At 42.4% G+C, this 15,539-nt stretch overlaps 1 long non-coding RNA gene across 3 annotated transcripts in view; it reads left to right on the top strand.

Annotated features, from left to right (window-relative positions):
* Positions 1-10,687: 10,687 nt before the first annotated feature.
* LOC125451774 (uncharacterized) overlaps positions 10,688-15,539 on the top strand; it is a 98,143-nt gene continuing 93,291 nt past the window's right edge. Inside the window, exon 1 of one of the 3 annotated variants that reach the window (XR_007247382.2) lies at positions 10,688-10,806. This is a non-coding gene — a long non-coding RNA (uncharacterized LOC125451774). Of the gene's footprint in view, positions 10,862-15,539 lie in introns of all 3 variants that reach the window. The other 2 variants (XR_007247391.2, XR_007247385.2) reach the window with 2 other exon arrangements.

Below are 15,539 nucleotides of genomic sequence, written 5' to 3'. Positions count from 1 at the left end.
CCTCATGGCAGACTAATGCAGAAAGTAAAATTGCATGGAGTCAGAGATGAGCTTGCAAGATAGATAAAAAGCTAGCTCGGTTATAGAAGACAGAGGATAGCAGTGGAAGGGTGCATTTCTGAATGGAGGGCTGTGTCTAGTAGCGTTCCTCAGGGAACAGTGTTGGGACCTTTGCTATTTGTAATATGTATAAATGATTTGGAGGAAAATGTAACTGCTCTGATTAGTAGGTTTGTGTATGGCACAAAGTTTGGTGGAATTGCAGATAGTTGTGAGGACCATCAAAGGATACAGTAGGATATGGAACAGTTGGTGACTTGGTCAGAGAGATGGCAGATGGAGGTTAATCTGGAAAAATGTGAGGTAATGCATTTTGGAAGGTCTAATCCAGATGTAAAATATACAGTAAATGGCAGAACCCTTAAGAATACTAATAGGCAGAGGAATCTGTGTGTACAGGTACACAGGTCACTGAACGTGTCAATGCAGATGGAAAAATTATCAACAAAGCATATGACATGCTTGCTTTCATCAGCCAGGGCATTGAGTTTAAAAATTGGCAGATAATGTTTGAGCTTTATAGAACCTTGGTTAGGCTAGTTTTGGAATGTTTTGTTCAATTCTGGTATCTACACTACCAGAAGAATATGGTGGCTTTGGAGAGGGTACAGAAAAGATTTACTAGGATGTTGCCTAGTGTGGAGGGCATTAGCTATGAGCAGAAGTTTTAAAAACTTGGGTTATTCGCATTGAAATGCTGGGAGTTGAGGGGACACCTGATGGATGACCACAAGAATATGAAGGGCATGGATGGACTGGAAGGTCAGAAGCTTTTTCCCAGGGTGGAAGAGTCAGTTACTTGGGGACATAGCTTTAAGGTATGAGGGACAAGGTTTAAAGGTGATGTAAGAGGTAGGTTTTTTACAGACAGGGTGGTGGGTGCCGGGATTTTGCTGCCAGGTGAGGTAGTGGAAGCAGATACAATAGTGACTTTTACAGGGCATCTTGGCAAATACATGAATAGGATGGGAATAGGATACAGTTCCCACAAGGGTAGATGGTTTTAGTTGTGATGGCATGTTAGTGCAGGCTTGGAGGGCCGAAGGGCCTGTTCCTGTGCTGTAATTTTCTGTGTTCTTTGTTCTTAATTTATGTTCGATAAGATCACTGTGGCAATTCTTGCAATATTCTTCTGGAGCAGTGAAAATGCCAAACTACATGCACAACTATTTGCATTTCTCAAAAGGCTTTCAGAGTGTATTTCAAAAGCTATTACTTTCCTCCAATGTCACTTGCCAGTAACCTTTCTTCAAAGCAAGGGTAGTAAAGGCCTACGCTTGATAGGTTCTGGCAAAACGTCTTCAATAGTTGGCATGGGGTAGCGAGATCTCCTCAAAGGTTTTTATTGAGTTCATATCGATACATACATATTCTCAGTTTTTAAGGCTCGTTTTGCTACTGCTATGCTGTCAATCTAATTTGTAAGAGGTGTCACTTCCTTGATGACTCCTTTCTTTTCCAACTTGTTTTTCGAGATTGGGCTCCAGGGCAACTAGAGCCATCCTTGGTAATTGCTGCAATGGTCTCACACATTCATTCACAATCAGCTGGGACTTTTGTCACTGGAGCGTAAGAGTTTGTGAGGTGACATTATAGAAGTTTATAAAATCATGAGGGGTATTGATAGAGTTAATAGTATATTTTCCCTAGGATGAGGGATTTCAAGAGTTGGGGCGATATTTTTCAGGTGAGAGGAGAAAGTTTTAAAAAAGACATGAGACACAAATGTTTAGAAAAGAAAATGATGTGAACTTCCGGAAGAATTGGTGGGTATGGGCACAATTACAATATTTAAAAGCCATTGGATAAGTACATGAATAAGAAAGGTTTGGAGGGACATGGGTCAGGAGCAGGCTGATGGGACTAGTTTAGTTTGGGTTTATGTTTTGCATGGACTGGTCTGCTTTCAAGCTGTATGATGCGATGATGCTAAGACTTAAAGTTAATATTCATGCCAGGAAGACACATAATTCCTACAGTATGTAAGCAGGCCATTCAGTCCATACAAACTCTCTGAATAACAAACCACCGAACCCACACCCCTACCCTATAATCCCACATTATACCTAGATAACTCACCAATCCTGCATGTCCCTGGACTATGGGAGGAAACCTGCACAGACATGGCAGGAATATGTAAACTCCACACTGTCATCTAAGGCTGGAAACAAATCCAGGTCACTGCAGCTGTGAGGCAGCAGTGTTAACCCCTGAGCCACTATGCCACCATCCTGAGGCCTCTAAATACAGCTTTGTAATCTTTCAGGATCTATTTGGCAGTCAATGGTTTAACGTCTTGCAAGACTCTGCAATTACCTTTGGCATATAAGCTTACTAGTCCAAATTTCAGACTTGCTTCAGTTCAGCTGTTTGAATTTTGTTCAACATCTACTATCTGAAGTCCAGATGTTTGTTTTTTCATTAAACTGGGCTCTCAGTTTAATTTTTCCACTTAGCATGAATATTGTTCCATCGGTTAGCTTCAACTATGCTTTAAAGAATTTCATTCTTATGTTACCATTTTGAGCAAATTTGCACAGCCCTGCAATGCTCATGATGTTGTTCAAAGCAGCAGTTTTTTATCTGACACCTTACATTTAGTTGATACTCTCTTCTGCAGTTATCATTCCTGAAGTCACAGTCCATTTATCACCTTTACTAATGTCTTGTCTGGTGTAAAGTGATTTGTCAAAATTATTGGCTAGCATCTCTCCAGCAGATTTATTTTGCTTCTTTCTAAATAAAATTTACTTGCAAAGTGATTCACATTCTTGAGATTAAGGAATTGCTCTGGACATGTTTCCTTTTCTATTATGTGACATCCCCAGTTATATTTACATTCTGTCAGTTGGCCTTGATCTTTCTGATATTATTTCTTCCTAGTTTGCAATTTTTTTTCCTTTGGCCACAAATGACTCTTGGCATAAAGCAAAGTTTCATCTGTTCTCCCATTAATACTCTCTAGTTGATGATTGAAAATCTGAATACTGCTGCCAAAGCTGAAAACTCTCTTGAGAGTCAGTTTCTCCTCTTTGAGCAGATGGTCTCTCATGGCTGGTTCTCTCATTCCTGAAAGATCCAATCTTTGATTTAGACCAGGTAACTCTATAGGACCAGGAGGGTGAATTATGTTGCAGTGTTGTGTCCCCGTTTTAATCTCAGGTTCACGTGGTATTCAGCCTGTAGAAGCTGGATATAACAAGGAGTCATGCTAAAGGAGGCACAGGAAAGCTTTTATTTTCATCCATGTTATTGGAAGGCTAGAATGAGCAGGAATGTTTCATCCTTTCCTTTTATTTCCTATTCATTTGTGGGATATGAGCGTCTTTGGCTGGCCAGCACTTTTTGCCCATCCCTAGTTGCCCTTGAGAAGGCGGTGATGAGCTGCCGCCTTGAACCGCTACAGTCCACCAGCTGTGGTTTGACCCACAATGCCATGAGGGAGAGAATTCCAGGATTTTGACCCAGCGACAGAGAAGGAATGGTGATATATTTCCAAGTTAGAATGGTGAGTGGCTTGGAGGGGAACTTGGAGGTGGTGCTGTTCCCATATGTCTACTGCCCTTGTTCTTCTAGATGTAAGTGGTTGTGGGTTTGGAAAGTGCTGTCTGAGGATCTTTGGTGAATTTCTGCAGTGCATCTTGTAGATAGTACACACTGCTGCTACTGAGTGTTGTTGGTGGAGGGGTTGGTTGCTTGTAGATGTAGTGCCAATCAAGCGGGCTGCTTTGTCCTGGATGGTGTCAAGCTTCTTGAGTGTTGTTGGGGCTGCACTCATCTAGGCATGTATTCCATCACTCTCTTGACTTGTGCCTTGGAGATGTTGCACATGCTTTGGGGAGTCAAGAGGTGAGTTACTCACCGCAGTACTCCTAGCCTCTAACCTTCTCTTGTAGCCACGGTGTTTATGTGGTGAGTCCAGTTGAATTTCTGGTCAATGATAACCCCCAGGATGTTGATAGTGTGGGATTCAGTGATGATAACATCATTGAATGTCAAGGGACGGTGATTAGATTGTCTATAATTGATGATGGTCATAGCCTGGCATTTACGTGGCATGAACGTCACTTGCCACTTGTCAGCCCAAGCCTGAATATTGTCCTGATCTTGTTGCATTTGAACATGAACAGTATCTGAGGAGTTACAAATTGTGTTGAACATCGTGCAATCATTGGCGAACATCCTCACTTCTGACCTTATGATGGAGGGCAGGTCATTGATGAAGCAGCAGAAGATGGTTGGGCTGTGGACACTACCCTGTAGAGATGTCCTGGGGCTAAGATGATTGACTCCCAACAACCACGACAATCTTCCTATGTGTTAAGTATGACTCCAACCACCGGAGAGTTTATCCCCCTGATATCCACGGATTCCAGTTTTACGAGGGCTCCTTGACGCCACACTCGGTCAAATGCAGCCTTGATATCAAGGGCTGTCACTCTCCTCCCACTTGCGGAATTCAGCGCTTTTGTCCATGTTTGAACCAAAGCTGTAATAAGATCAGGAGCTGAGTGCCCCTGGCGGAATCCAAACTGGGCGTCGCTGAGCAGGTGCTGCTTGATAGCACTGCTGATGACACCTTCCGTCACTTTAGTGATGATTGTGAATAGACTGATGGGGCGGTAATTGGCTGGGTTGGATTTGTCTTGCTTTTTGTGTCCAGGGCCTAATTGGGCAATTTTCCAAATTGCTGGGTAGCTACCAGTATGGTAGCTGTACTAGAAAAGCTTTGCTAGGGGAGTGGCAAGTCCTGGAGCATGAGCGTTCAGTACTATTGCTGGAATGTTGTCAGGGCCCATAGCCTTTGGAGTATCGAGTGTCTCCAACCATTTTTTGGCATCATGTGAGAGAATTGAATTGACTGAAGATGGTATTGAAATGCTGGGGATCATGGGAGGGGGCTGAGTTGGATCACCCACTCTGTACTTCTGGCTGAAGTTTGCTGCAAATGTTTCAGCCTTATCTTTTGTGCTTATGCGCTGGGCTCTTCCATCATTGACATTGGGGATATTTGTAGAGCCTCTTCCTCTGGTGAGTTGTTTAATTGCCCACTTCGATTCATGACTGCATGTGGCAGGACTGCAGAGCTTTGATCTGATCTGTTGGTTGTGGGCTCGCTTCCTCTCTCATTTGCTGCTTCCGCTGTTTGTCAGACAAGTAGTTCTGTTTGGTGGCCTCACCAGGTTGTTACCTCATCTTCAGGTATGCCTGGTGCTGCTCCTGGCATGCCTTCCTGCAACCTCCATTGAACCAGTGTTGATTCCTTGGCTTGATGGTTGACTGGGGAAATGCCAGGCCATGAGGATACAGATTGTGCTGGAGTACTGTTCTGCCACTGTTGATGGCCCACAGCGCCTCATGGATGCCCAGTCTTGAGTTGCTACATCTGCGCGAAGTCTGTACCATTTAGCAAGATGATAATGCTACACAATATGGTGGAAGTTATTCTCAATTTGAAGACTGGACTTCGTGTCCAAAAGGACTATGTGATGGTCATTCTCAGTGATACTATCTTGGACAGATGCAACTGCAGCTGGCAGATTGGTAAAGATGAAGTTGTGTGTTTTTCCCTGTTGTTTGTTCCCTCATCACCTGCCGCAGACCCAGTCTAGCAGCTATGTCCTTTAGGAGACAACCAGCCCGATCTGTAGTACTGCTGCTGAGCCACCCTTGGTTGAGAACATTGAAATCACCCACCCAGAGTTCATTTTGCGCCCTTGCCATCCTCAGTGCCTCCTTCAAGAATTGTTCAACATGGAGGAGTACTGACTCATCAGTTGAGGGAAAACAGTATGTTATAAATGCAGTATGTTATAATCTGAAGAAGGTTCCCGACTCAAAACGTCCTGCTCCTGTGATGCTGCTTGGTCTTCTGTGTTCATCCAGCTTCACACCGTGTTATCTCAGATTCTCCAGCATCGGCAGTTCCTACTATCTATGTTATAATCAGCAGTTGGTTTCCTTGCCCATGTTTAACCTGAAGTCATGAGACTTCATGGTGTCTGGAGTCAATGTTGAAGACTCCTAGAGCAACACTCTCCAACTGTATATCACTGTGCTGGCACCTCTGCTAGGTCTGTCCTGCCAGTGGGACAGCACAAAAATGCATTGGGCACTGTGTTGTATATTCTAGGTTGGTTATGTTTCTTCAGCCAGGTTTTACCAACTGATCTTTCACATTAAACCATTCTGTCTGATCCAAACACTCACCATTAGTCCAACCTCCAGCCACATAAAGATGTTTGGAAAAGCAACTTGTTCTTCAAAATTTGATTTGATCTATTACTGCCACATGTATCGAGATACAGTGAAAAGTGTTGCCTTACCTGCTTTACAAGTACATCAGGGTAACAGAATAAAGTGCAGGATACAATTGTATAGCTGCCAAGAAGGTGAAGAGAGAAACACATAGTAACACAGCCTTATTACTCCATCTTTCATAATTTTTAGAACTGATCACATTTAAAAGCTACTGAAAAATACAATCTTCCTAAAAGTTTCTATAATTTTTCTCTTGCAGCAGTATCCTGGAAACGATTCCACAATTTCTGGAAACATCAGGAGAATTGTTAAAGTTTAACCAACTCACGTGGGCTTCTCCCTTCCTCAGGCCACTTATTCTGAGCCTTGCAGATCTGTCATTGCCTTGCAAACAGCCATTTCAAATAGTCCCTGATAGCCTCATCAATCTTATAGACCAATAGTGATTTAATTTTTGCTGGCTTTGGGTAGAGTTCAAATTCAGAATGCTAATAATTGATAAAATCCTCACCACTATCAAATCTTGTAATGGTTTGGTTAAACTACATCTTCAGATGTCAACATCTGGCACCATCTCATAATTTATCTCAGGTTTGTTTATTCTGTAGATTCAATGCTGCCCATCCTTCTTATGACTGTTAGACTGCAGTATACATTAATGTATACTAACACCCATAAGAAGGATTGGCAATAGTAAAGGCTGTCTACACAACAACAGGGAAGGATGTCCATATGACATCTTGGGCAGGAGGAAGGCTCAATTTTGTCTAACAGTACGTGACTTTTTTGGATATTATGTAATAGCTAGTTACATTGACATCTGGGATACATGATAGTCTCTGGTGAGCAATTAAGCATGACTTAGTACGTTCACATTATCTGTACTGCTTGTGAAACATTCTGGTACCTACGTCAAACTACATTGTCACGACATGTTTCAAATTCAGGTTAGCTCCTCCCAGAAATAGTCCTTTATATCTTGATGGGTATAGCTTATCTAAAAGAAACTGGTGGGGAAATGCCACTGATCTGGCAACATCTGTGGAGATAGACAGAAGAAAAGGGTCAACATATCGATTCCAACAGCTTAGCTTTGGAATTTCTTCGGTCCTTGTCTCATGTTGTTGGTTAACATTTTTATGTACTAATTAATTATGCAACAGATGAAAATGAGATTCTAGAGTGACATTAAATATTAATAAATACTAAGGTCCAGAACACAATGGGAGTCCTGCTCAGGGGTCAAACAAATCCTTTTTGGCAGTTTTATGCACCTAAACTTACAATATAGGAATCATAAATTCATGGAGTACATGCAAACGTCCTTGAACCGTGGATATGGACTGTTTAATTACCATGATCTTATGTTGACTTCATGCACTATCTTTAAATTGTAGAAAAAATACATTTTCCAAAGGCTATTATTGGCAGACTTTCCAATAGAAATCTCTACACAGAGTATTGCATTCATAGCTTAAGGAGTCTTTGAGGATTAACTGATTTTGATGTGATGTATGAAGATGAGTACGAATTTACAAGAAATTAGTCACTTGTTATTTAACAGATTTAAAAACACTTCATGATTGGATTTTTTCCAGTATCAGCTATGTAGGTAGAGAGCAAAAACAAAGATGCTGGAAAAGCTGAACAGGTCTGGCAGCACCTGTGAAGGGAAAAAAACTGAGTTAATGTTTCGGGTCTGGTGACGCTTCCTCAGGGCTTCCTTCATAGATGCTGCCAGAGCTGAGCTTTTCCAGCAACTTTATTTTTGTTCCCGACGTACAGCATCCACAGTTCATTCAGTTTTTATTTATATAGGTAGAGAGCATGGATTTGTAGATATTTATCTTATACCATACTTCCATGGCTTCTGATATCAACTAACGGTGGATACTAGGTGAAATTGGCATTGTGTTGGCATGGAAGGTTTGCTTGCCCCATTGCTATTTGCCTTGGCCCTGCAACAGTACTTCCCTTTTGTTCTTTTTCCACCCTGCACTTGTTTAATATCCATAAATTTTCAAAACTGGTTTTTGCTCTGAGTTGAGTGGCACTTGTTTGGAAGTTTCCACAGCTCAATAAATGCACCTCAGCTGAAAGTGCCCATTCAGATTCAGGACTTGCTTTCAAGGGCCTGTTGACGCTGGAAATGGATCCTGGGCAGTTCTCTGCGTTAGTTCTCTGTGATTTTTATCACAGTTGTGATAACAACAGTTAAGCCCTCTGTCCTTCACCTCTCACACCCTGTCAACCCTCCCACACATGCTCCATGGCCCCATATACGTTTAATGCCAACTCAATACCTATCCATACCCTCTGTGCAACTCAATGCCAACTTATCTCCTAATCAGCCTCCATGACCCTTGGTTTCTCCCATGCCAAACTTAATGCCACCTCGTGTCCTCACTTTCTAAAACTCTATTTTGCAATTCCCCACAGAATGCATGCTAAATACAAAAGTGAAATGTTGTGGATGCCAGAAATCTGAAACCATAACAGAACCAGCCTGGCAACATCAGTGGAATGAGAAAAGCAGTAAACATTTTTGGGGTTAAGGATAATAAAGTGTGAAGCTGGATGAACACAGCAGGCCAAGCAGCATCTCAGGAGCACAAAAGCTGATGTTTCGTGCCTAGACCCTTCATCAGAGAGGGGGATGGGGTGAGGGTTCTGAAATAAATAGGGAGAGAGGGGAAGGCGGAGCGAAGATGGAGAGAAAAGAAGATAGGTGGAGAGTATAGGTGAGGAGGTAGGGAGGGGATAGGTCAGTCCAGGGAAGACGGACAGGTCAAGGAGGTGGGATGAGGTTAGTAGGTAGGAAATGGAGGTGCGGCTTGAGGTGGGAGGAAGGGATGGGGGAGAGGAAGAACAGGTTAGGGAGGCAGAGACAGGCTGAGCTGGTTGTGTGATGCAGTGGGGGGAGGAGACGAACTGGGCTGGCCCCCACCACACTGCCCTCCAACCCCACCACACCCAGCACCTTCCCCTGCAACCGCAGGAAGTGCTTCACTTGCCCCCACACCTCCTCCCTCACCCCCATCCCAGGCCCCAAGATGACTTTCCATATTAAGCAGAGGTTCACCTGCACATCTGCCAATGTGGTATACTGTATCCACTGTACCCGGTGTGGCTTCCTCTACATTGGGGAAACCAAGCAGAGGCTTGGGGACCGCTTTGCAGAACACTTCCGCTTGGTTCGCAATAAACAACTGCACCTCCCAGTCGCGAGCCATTTTAACTCCCCCTCCCATTCTTTAGACGACATGTCCATCATGAGCCTCCTGCAGTGCCACAATGATGCCACCTGAAGGTTGCAGGAACAGCAACTCATATTCCGCTTGGGAACCCTGCAGCCCAATGGTATCACCAGCTTCAAAATCTCCCCTTCCCCCACCGCATCCCAAAACCAGCCCAGTTCATCCCCTCCCCCGACTACATCACACAACCAGCCCAGCTCATCCCTTCCACCCACTGCATCCCAAAACCAGCCCAGCCTGTCTCCGCTTCCCTAACCTGTTCTTCCTCTCACCCATCCCTTCCTCCCACCTCAAGCCGCACCTCCATTTCCTACCTCCTAACCTCATCCCACCTCCTTGACCTGTCTGTCTTCCCTGGACTGACCTATCCCCTCCCCACCTCCCCACCCATACTCTCTCCACCTATCTTCTTTTCTCCATCTTCGGTCCGCCTCCCCCTCTCTCCCTATTTATTCCAGAACCCTCACCCCATCCCCGTCTCTGATGAAGGGTCCAGGCATGAAACATCAGCTTTTGTGCTCCCGAGATGCTGCTTGGCCTGCTGTGTTCATCCAGCTTCACACTTTATTGTCTTGGATTCTCCAGCATCTGCAGTTCCCATTATCTCTGATAACATTTTTGGGGTTGATGGCCACAACCGAGAACAGTTTGAAAAGTAATAGGCACGAAGGAAGATTGAAGGCTAGAAGGGAAGGTCGGTAATAAGGTGAAAGACTAAAGGTGGTGTACCATCAAAGGACGTGATAATCGGTGCAAGCCGAAATAACAAGTGCCTAGAAAATAAGTTGGTGACAGAATTACGTAATTATATCAAGCAGGCATTATTGGGTGGCCGGGATGTCAATCAGAAATGCAGACGGGACGCTGACCTCATTGGAATGTCACTTACCCTGCCTCTCACTCCCTGTCAATCAGGACCTAGATCCCGCCTCTACGCCGCGCCGATTAGCTGGTGCCCCGGAGACATATGGGGCGTCCATTGGATTCGGGGTACGTCAATCGAAAGGAGGCGGGCGGGCAGCTCCATGTACTGCCTTTTGATTGGCTAACAGCGCTGTCGGTCTGCGTAGGGGCGGGGTGTATTTGCGTTTGAAGGTAGTTGGATGGGGGGGGCGGTGGGCGATGACGGTTTTGGGCCTAGGTGATATTTTTGTTGTGAGAGGAAACAGTAGCTTGGAGAGAGCCGGAAAAAAAAACACACCGGGGAGAAGCGAGAGCGAGGAAAAAGGTCAAATCAAAGACGGAGACGACTCGGAGACAGACCGGGCTCGATAACGGGGAGCGTAAACAATCTAATCGTGACATTTTATCTCGCAAAATTTTGAAGATGACACTGTTTGCTGTGGGAGCCGGTTTGGGATGGAGGGTGGGAGGGAGCGGGTGGGTGATTGATACTGGGCCGGGCGACAGCTGGACGGATCAGGCCGCTTCCTCCAGCAGGGCCTTTCGTAAGTGACCTCAGTGTGTTCAGGCGAACACAGTGGAGCCGAGAAACCGCTTTAAATTGACCACCATTTGGGCGGAGAAGGGCAGTTGGTGTTGTGGAAGGCTCTGAAAATTTTCCCGTCTCCTCCGATGTCTCAGTCATCTTTTCTAGCTTCAGTTCTTCTTCTTCCCCACCCCCCTCCCCAAACTAGATCTTCAAGTTATTTGCGCACGAGCAAACAGCGATTTTGTTTTCTTTTGTTGATGTTAGGACGCGAGAAGTTTGACTTTCTCTTTATTGGACATAATTTCTGACTTTCTGGAGTTGATTTAGTGTATCTCAGTATTTTGTTATGGACAAATACAAGTACAAGGTTTTGCTTTTCTCCGGCGTTTGCTTTTTCTTGCCTTTCTCCAAATTCGCCCCCCCCCCCAAGTTATTTTAACTTATTAATCCAATGTATTGTTTCTCATTTGTTTCCCGTTAACTTGTGATCCAATTTCGTCGAGAAAGCGTCAACTAGTTGGCATTTGTAGCGACGTCCTTAAGTGTTTCTGCCTCTTTTTCCTCCCATCCACTCGCGTTGGATATATTGGAAATATTTTTAACTTTCTCTTCCTGCTCCCGCTTTCCATTCAGGCAGCGGTCAGGCTGCATACCGAGTTTGGATGTTTAGAAGTGTTGTGTCATGAGTAATTGAGATTAGCTTTGTTATCAGTCTCAGAGGATGAGGGTTAGAATTTGTGTTCATGTGCCTTTTTAAAAAACCAAGTTGATTTCCAGTGCAGACTTGAGTAAAGGGTGTTATTTTACTCAGTGGTGCCCATTTCTGCAAGTACATAAAAAGGAAGCGAGTAGCTAAAAAGTGAACGTTCTTCCATCAGGGATGAGACTAGTGAATTAATGGTAATAAATGAAGAAACATGTATGTTGAAAAGTATTTTGTATCAACCTTTTGACTAAAAGTCATAAAATTTCAATAATGGGAGAAAATTGAAGGCAAAAGGGATGTAGAAACTTAAAGGTTTAAAACTTCAACTTGCAAAGTTGAAGTGCTAATGCTCACTGTTACACTGGACCAATGGCCTGCATCCATACGATCTTAAAAGAAGTGCCATCAAGGTTAGTGAATATGTTATTTGTAATCTTCCAGAATTCATTAAAAATGCCATATCTAATCAAAAGAGAATAGAAACTAAAGGTCATTAAGCATAAAATTGTTCATTAGAAAATGCTGGAACAATTGTAAGGAAGTCATAGAAGGACATTTGGAAAACTATATTAGCTCTGTTTTGTTGTATAATGAGACTGAAATTATGTTTCACAAGCTTATTCAGTTCCTTTGAGGGTGTAACAAGCAGTCTGGGTAAAGGGTGACTAAAAGATGTTTTGAATTTCCAAAATTCGTTGTGACGTCCCAGGTAAAAGGTTGCTTGCTCGTGTGCAAGAGTTAAGAGTTCATGGTGTTGGGTAATGGAGGTATTATGTTATGTTATATCCAGGATTGACTGACAGACTGGGAACACAGAGTGGCAATAAATTGGAGGTCGTCAGGTCATCAAACTAAACTTACCAAGTGCCAGAGGGATCACGGGACCTCAACCGTTTATGTCCGGATCTAAAATACAGTGTAGGGACCGAGAGCACTTTTGCCAACTTTGGCTCAAAGATAGATAGGAAATAAGTCCTGAAGAGGATGTAGGGAATCTGCAAAAAGCATAGATTGGTTATGGGAGTGTGTGGAAATTTGACAGTCTGTGGGAAACTGATGTGTATTTTAGCAAAAAAGAAAATAAAAGTGCAATACTACTGAACTGTAAGAAGGTGCAGAGCATTGTAGTGCAGAAGGATTTGTGTGTTATTGTACATTTAAGACAAAAGTAAGCACATAGAGCAAGTAATTAAGAAGGGAAATGGAATGTTGGTCTTCATTAAAAGAACAGTGGAGCATAAAAGTAGGGAAGTCTTTTTACAACAATACAGGACATTGTTGAGACCTCGCCGAGAGTACTGGACACTCTTTAGTCTTTTATTTAAAGAGGATTAAGCTTGCATTGGTGTCCAGTTCAGGTTTGCTCTCAGAATGAAAGTTTGTCTTGTGAGGAAATGTTGAGCCTGCATTCAGTCTAGTTTAGAAGAATTAAAGATGATCCTCCTGAAATGCATCAGATAGTAACAGGACTAGACAGGATAAGTGTTGAGAGAGTGCTTTTTTTTCTTGAAGGAATCTAGTACCAGGGACGCAGTTTCAAAATAGTGAGCTTCTTATTTGAGGCAGAGGTGAGGATGAATTTCTTCTGAGTTGTTAATCTTTAAAGTTCTCTATCCACCAACAAGCAGTGAATGCCTGTCTAATTCAGCCTTGAATTCTTTCAGATGCTTGATATGCAAAGAAGCTGACAGTTATTGACAGGCAGGAGTATGAAGTTAAATAAAATGATTGCTGGCATGACTGACGCTTTAATAGCAGAATTGCATTTCTTCACAGAAATGGACAAATAACTACTGCTCCTTCTATTTCTTATGTTCTTCAGTAGGCCAGATTTCCTGGGTATCAAGGAATAGCATGAAATAACAGTACTCTTTCTCTTTAAACTTTTGTTATGATTTGTTTATACTTTACATGAATTAGGAGTTTGAGAGCAGGAAATATGTTTGTGCCTGTAAGATTGTTTGTGATGATTCACTTTCATGAGGACAGGAGTGTTTTGCTGCTAAGCTGGAGCTACGTTTCTGAGGCCACAAAATCTCTAATTGTGAAGTAAACAAGCTAAGGTCAATCATTTAATTATCTTGTCTAGGAGTTTTGGAGACTAGGAAGTGCTTGTAATATTTAGTCTTCAAGCCATTGGTTGTTACACATTTGGAAGAGTATTAGAAATTTGATCTGTTTTCCATGTTTGTGTAAAAATATTCAGCTCCCTGCTAATGTGCTAGAAAATCAGAATTGACTTTATTGTAAAAGTAATGTTGTAATTGTGATTGAGTAAGATCTTCAATCATCTATTCAGATTAAATGTATGAGCTAATATACCCTTTTACAATGTGCAGAATCTTTGGTATCGAATGTGATTTAAAAAAAATAGCTATAGAATTCCAAAGTAGAAAGACTTCAGCAACAAAGGTTTTTTTTGTTAAACATTTTTAATCCCTGATGTTCTGACCCTGACTCCAGAAAAACACATTAGCTTGAGTGAAATATTGTGCATTCGATCCCTGTTGCAATGATTTTAAATTCATAATCTGGGCTACACCTGTGTAATAGTGCACTGCACTATTGAAGCTGCCACCTTTCAAATGAGACACTAAATCGAGGCTCCATTTTCCCTCTTGCGCGATTCTAACAGGACCCACGGCACTTGTTAAAGAAGACGAGAGGAATTCTGTTATTCTGACCAAAAAATTGTTGTACTGGTATTGTCAGCCATTTCACTTATGGGACTTTGGTGTGTATTAATTTGCTGTACTGTTTCCTTGCATGGCAATGGTGAATACGTTTCCAAAGTAATACAGTGACTGACTGAAATACTTCTGAGATGGCTTAAGGCTTTGAAAGGTTTTAGGCATGAATCCTTTTATCTTGTTTCCTTCATTTTGAAAAATGTGTTTTTAGTCTTGCCTGTTGCCAGCTGTGAGCTGAACTTTGGAGAAACCTTGGGAAAATATAGTTAATGCTAAACCATCATTGCTAATGACGACAATTAACCTTGATGTATACCAACACTGCCACTTTTCGAAGGAAGGGAATTAATGCTTAGTCTTGGTTTTACAATACCTATGCTGGTCCAATTTTCTCTGGGCAGTGCTACATTATTTTCTTTTTCTCAATTTACTGTATTAATGTCTGTTTTTCCAGATAGAGGGTTGTAACTTAGCGATGGCCAGTTGGGTAAAGAGTCATATTAAGTTTTTTTGCAAGGAAGTTCTTTTTTTAATCCAGAGAGGCTGGGAATTGTTTCCTTTTATTTGTAGCCAGGAATTTCCTAGTTCCCAAGAGGAAGGAATACAGTTTCCTTTACTGAGACAGCCCTGGAAGTAATGGCAAGAAGTATTGTTATTTTCAGTTATTTGGGGAATGTGCCTCAGAAAACACAAGTTATGACATGACGTATCTTGTATATTATTTGCCCACAGTCTTGAAATTCAATTGAACTCTTAATTTTCTGACTGAGGAAGGCAATCACATGTTCTGCTAACGACAAACAGAAACAAAAATGGTTAAAACAGTGTTTCTTAAAGTACTCCAAAGGTTATACTGGACATGTTTAATATTATTTACAATTGCCATAAATTGGCAACAGTCTGCTGAGTAACTGTTTCACAGACATTAATCACTGGTGTCATTTCACTGCTAGAAGAGCAGCAAAAGTATGTCCCGTGAGGTTTCTTCCAAAGAACAGTGTTCTCTACAATTAGATAATTTTTATTTAATCTGTTCATTGTTGTTTTGTGGAGCAGGTGAGACTTGAACCCAAACTTGCTAACTCAACCCACTGCATCACAAATTCCTGCTCTGCAGCCCAGGTATTTTTCAG

This window comes from Stegostoma tigrinum, chromosome 5, assembly GCF_030684315.1.
Source record: "Stegostoma tigrinum isolate sSteTig4 chromosome 5, sSteTig4.hap1, whole genome shotgun sequence".
Taxonomy (NCBI): domain Eukaryota; kingdom Metazoa; phylum Chordata; class Chondrichthyes; order Orectolobiformes; family Stegostomatidae; genus Stegostoma; species Stegostoma tigrinum.
This window is presented reverse-complemented; position numbering and strand designations above follow the sequence as displayed.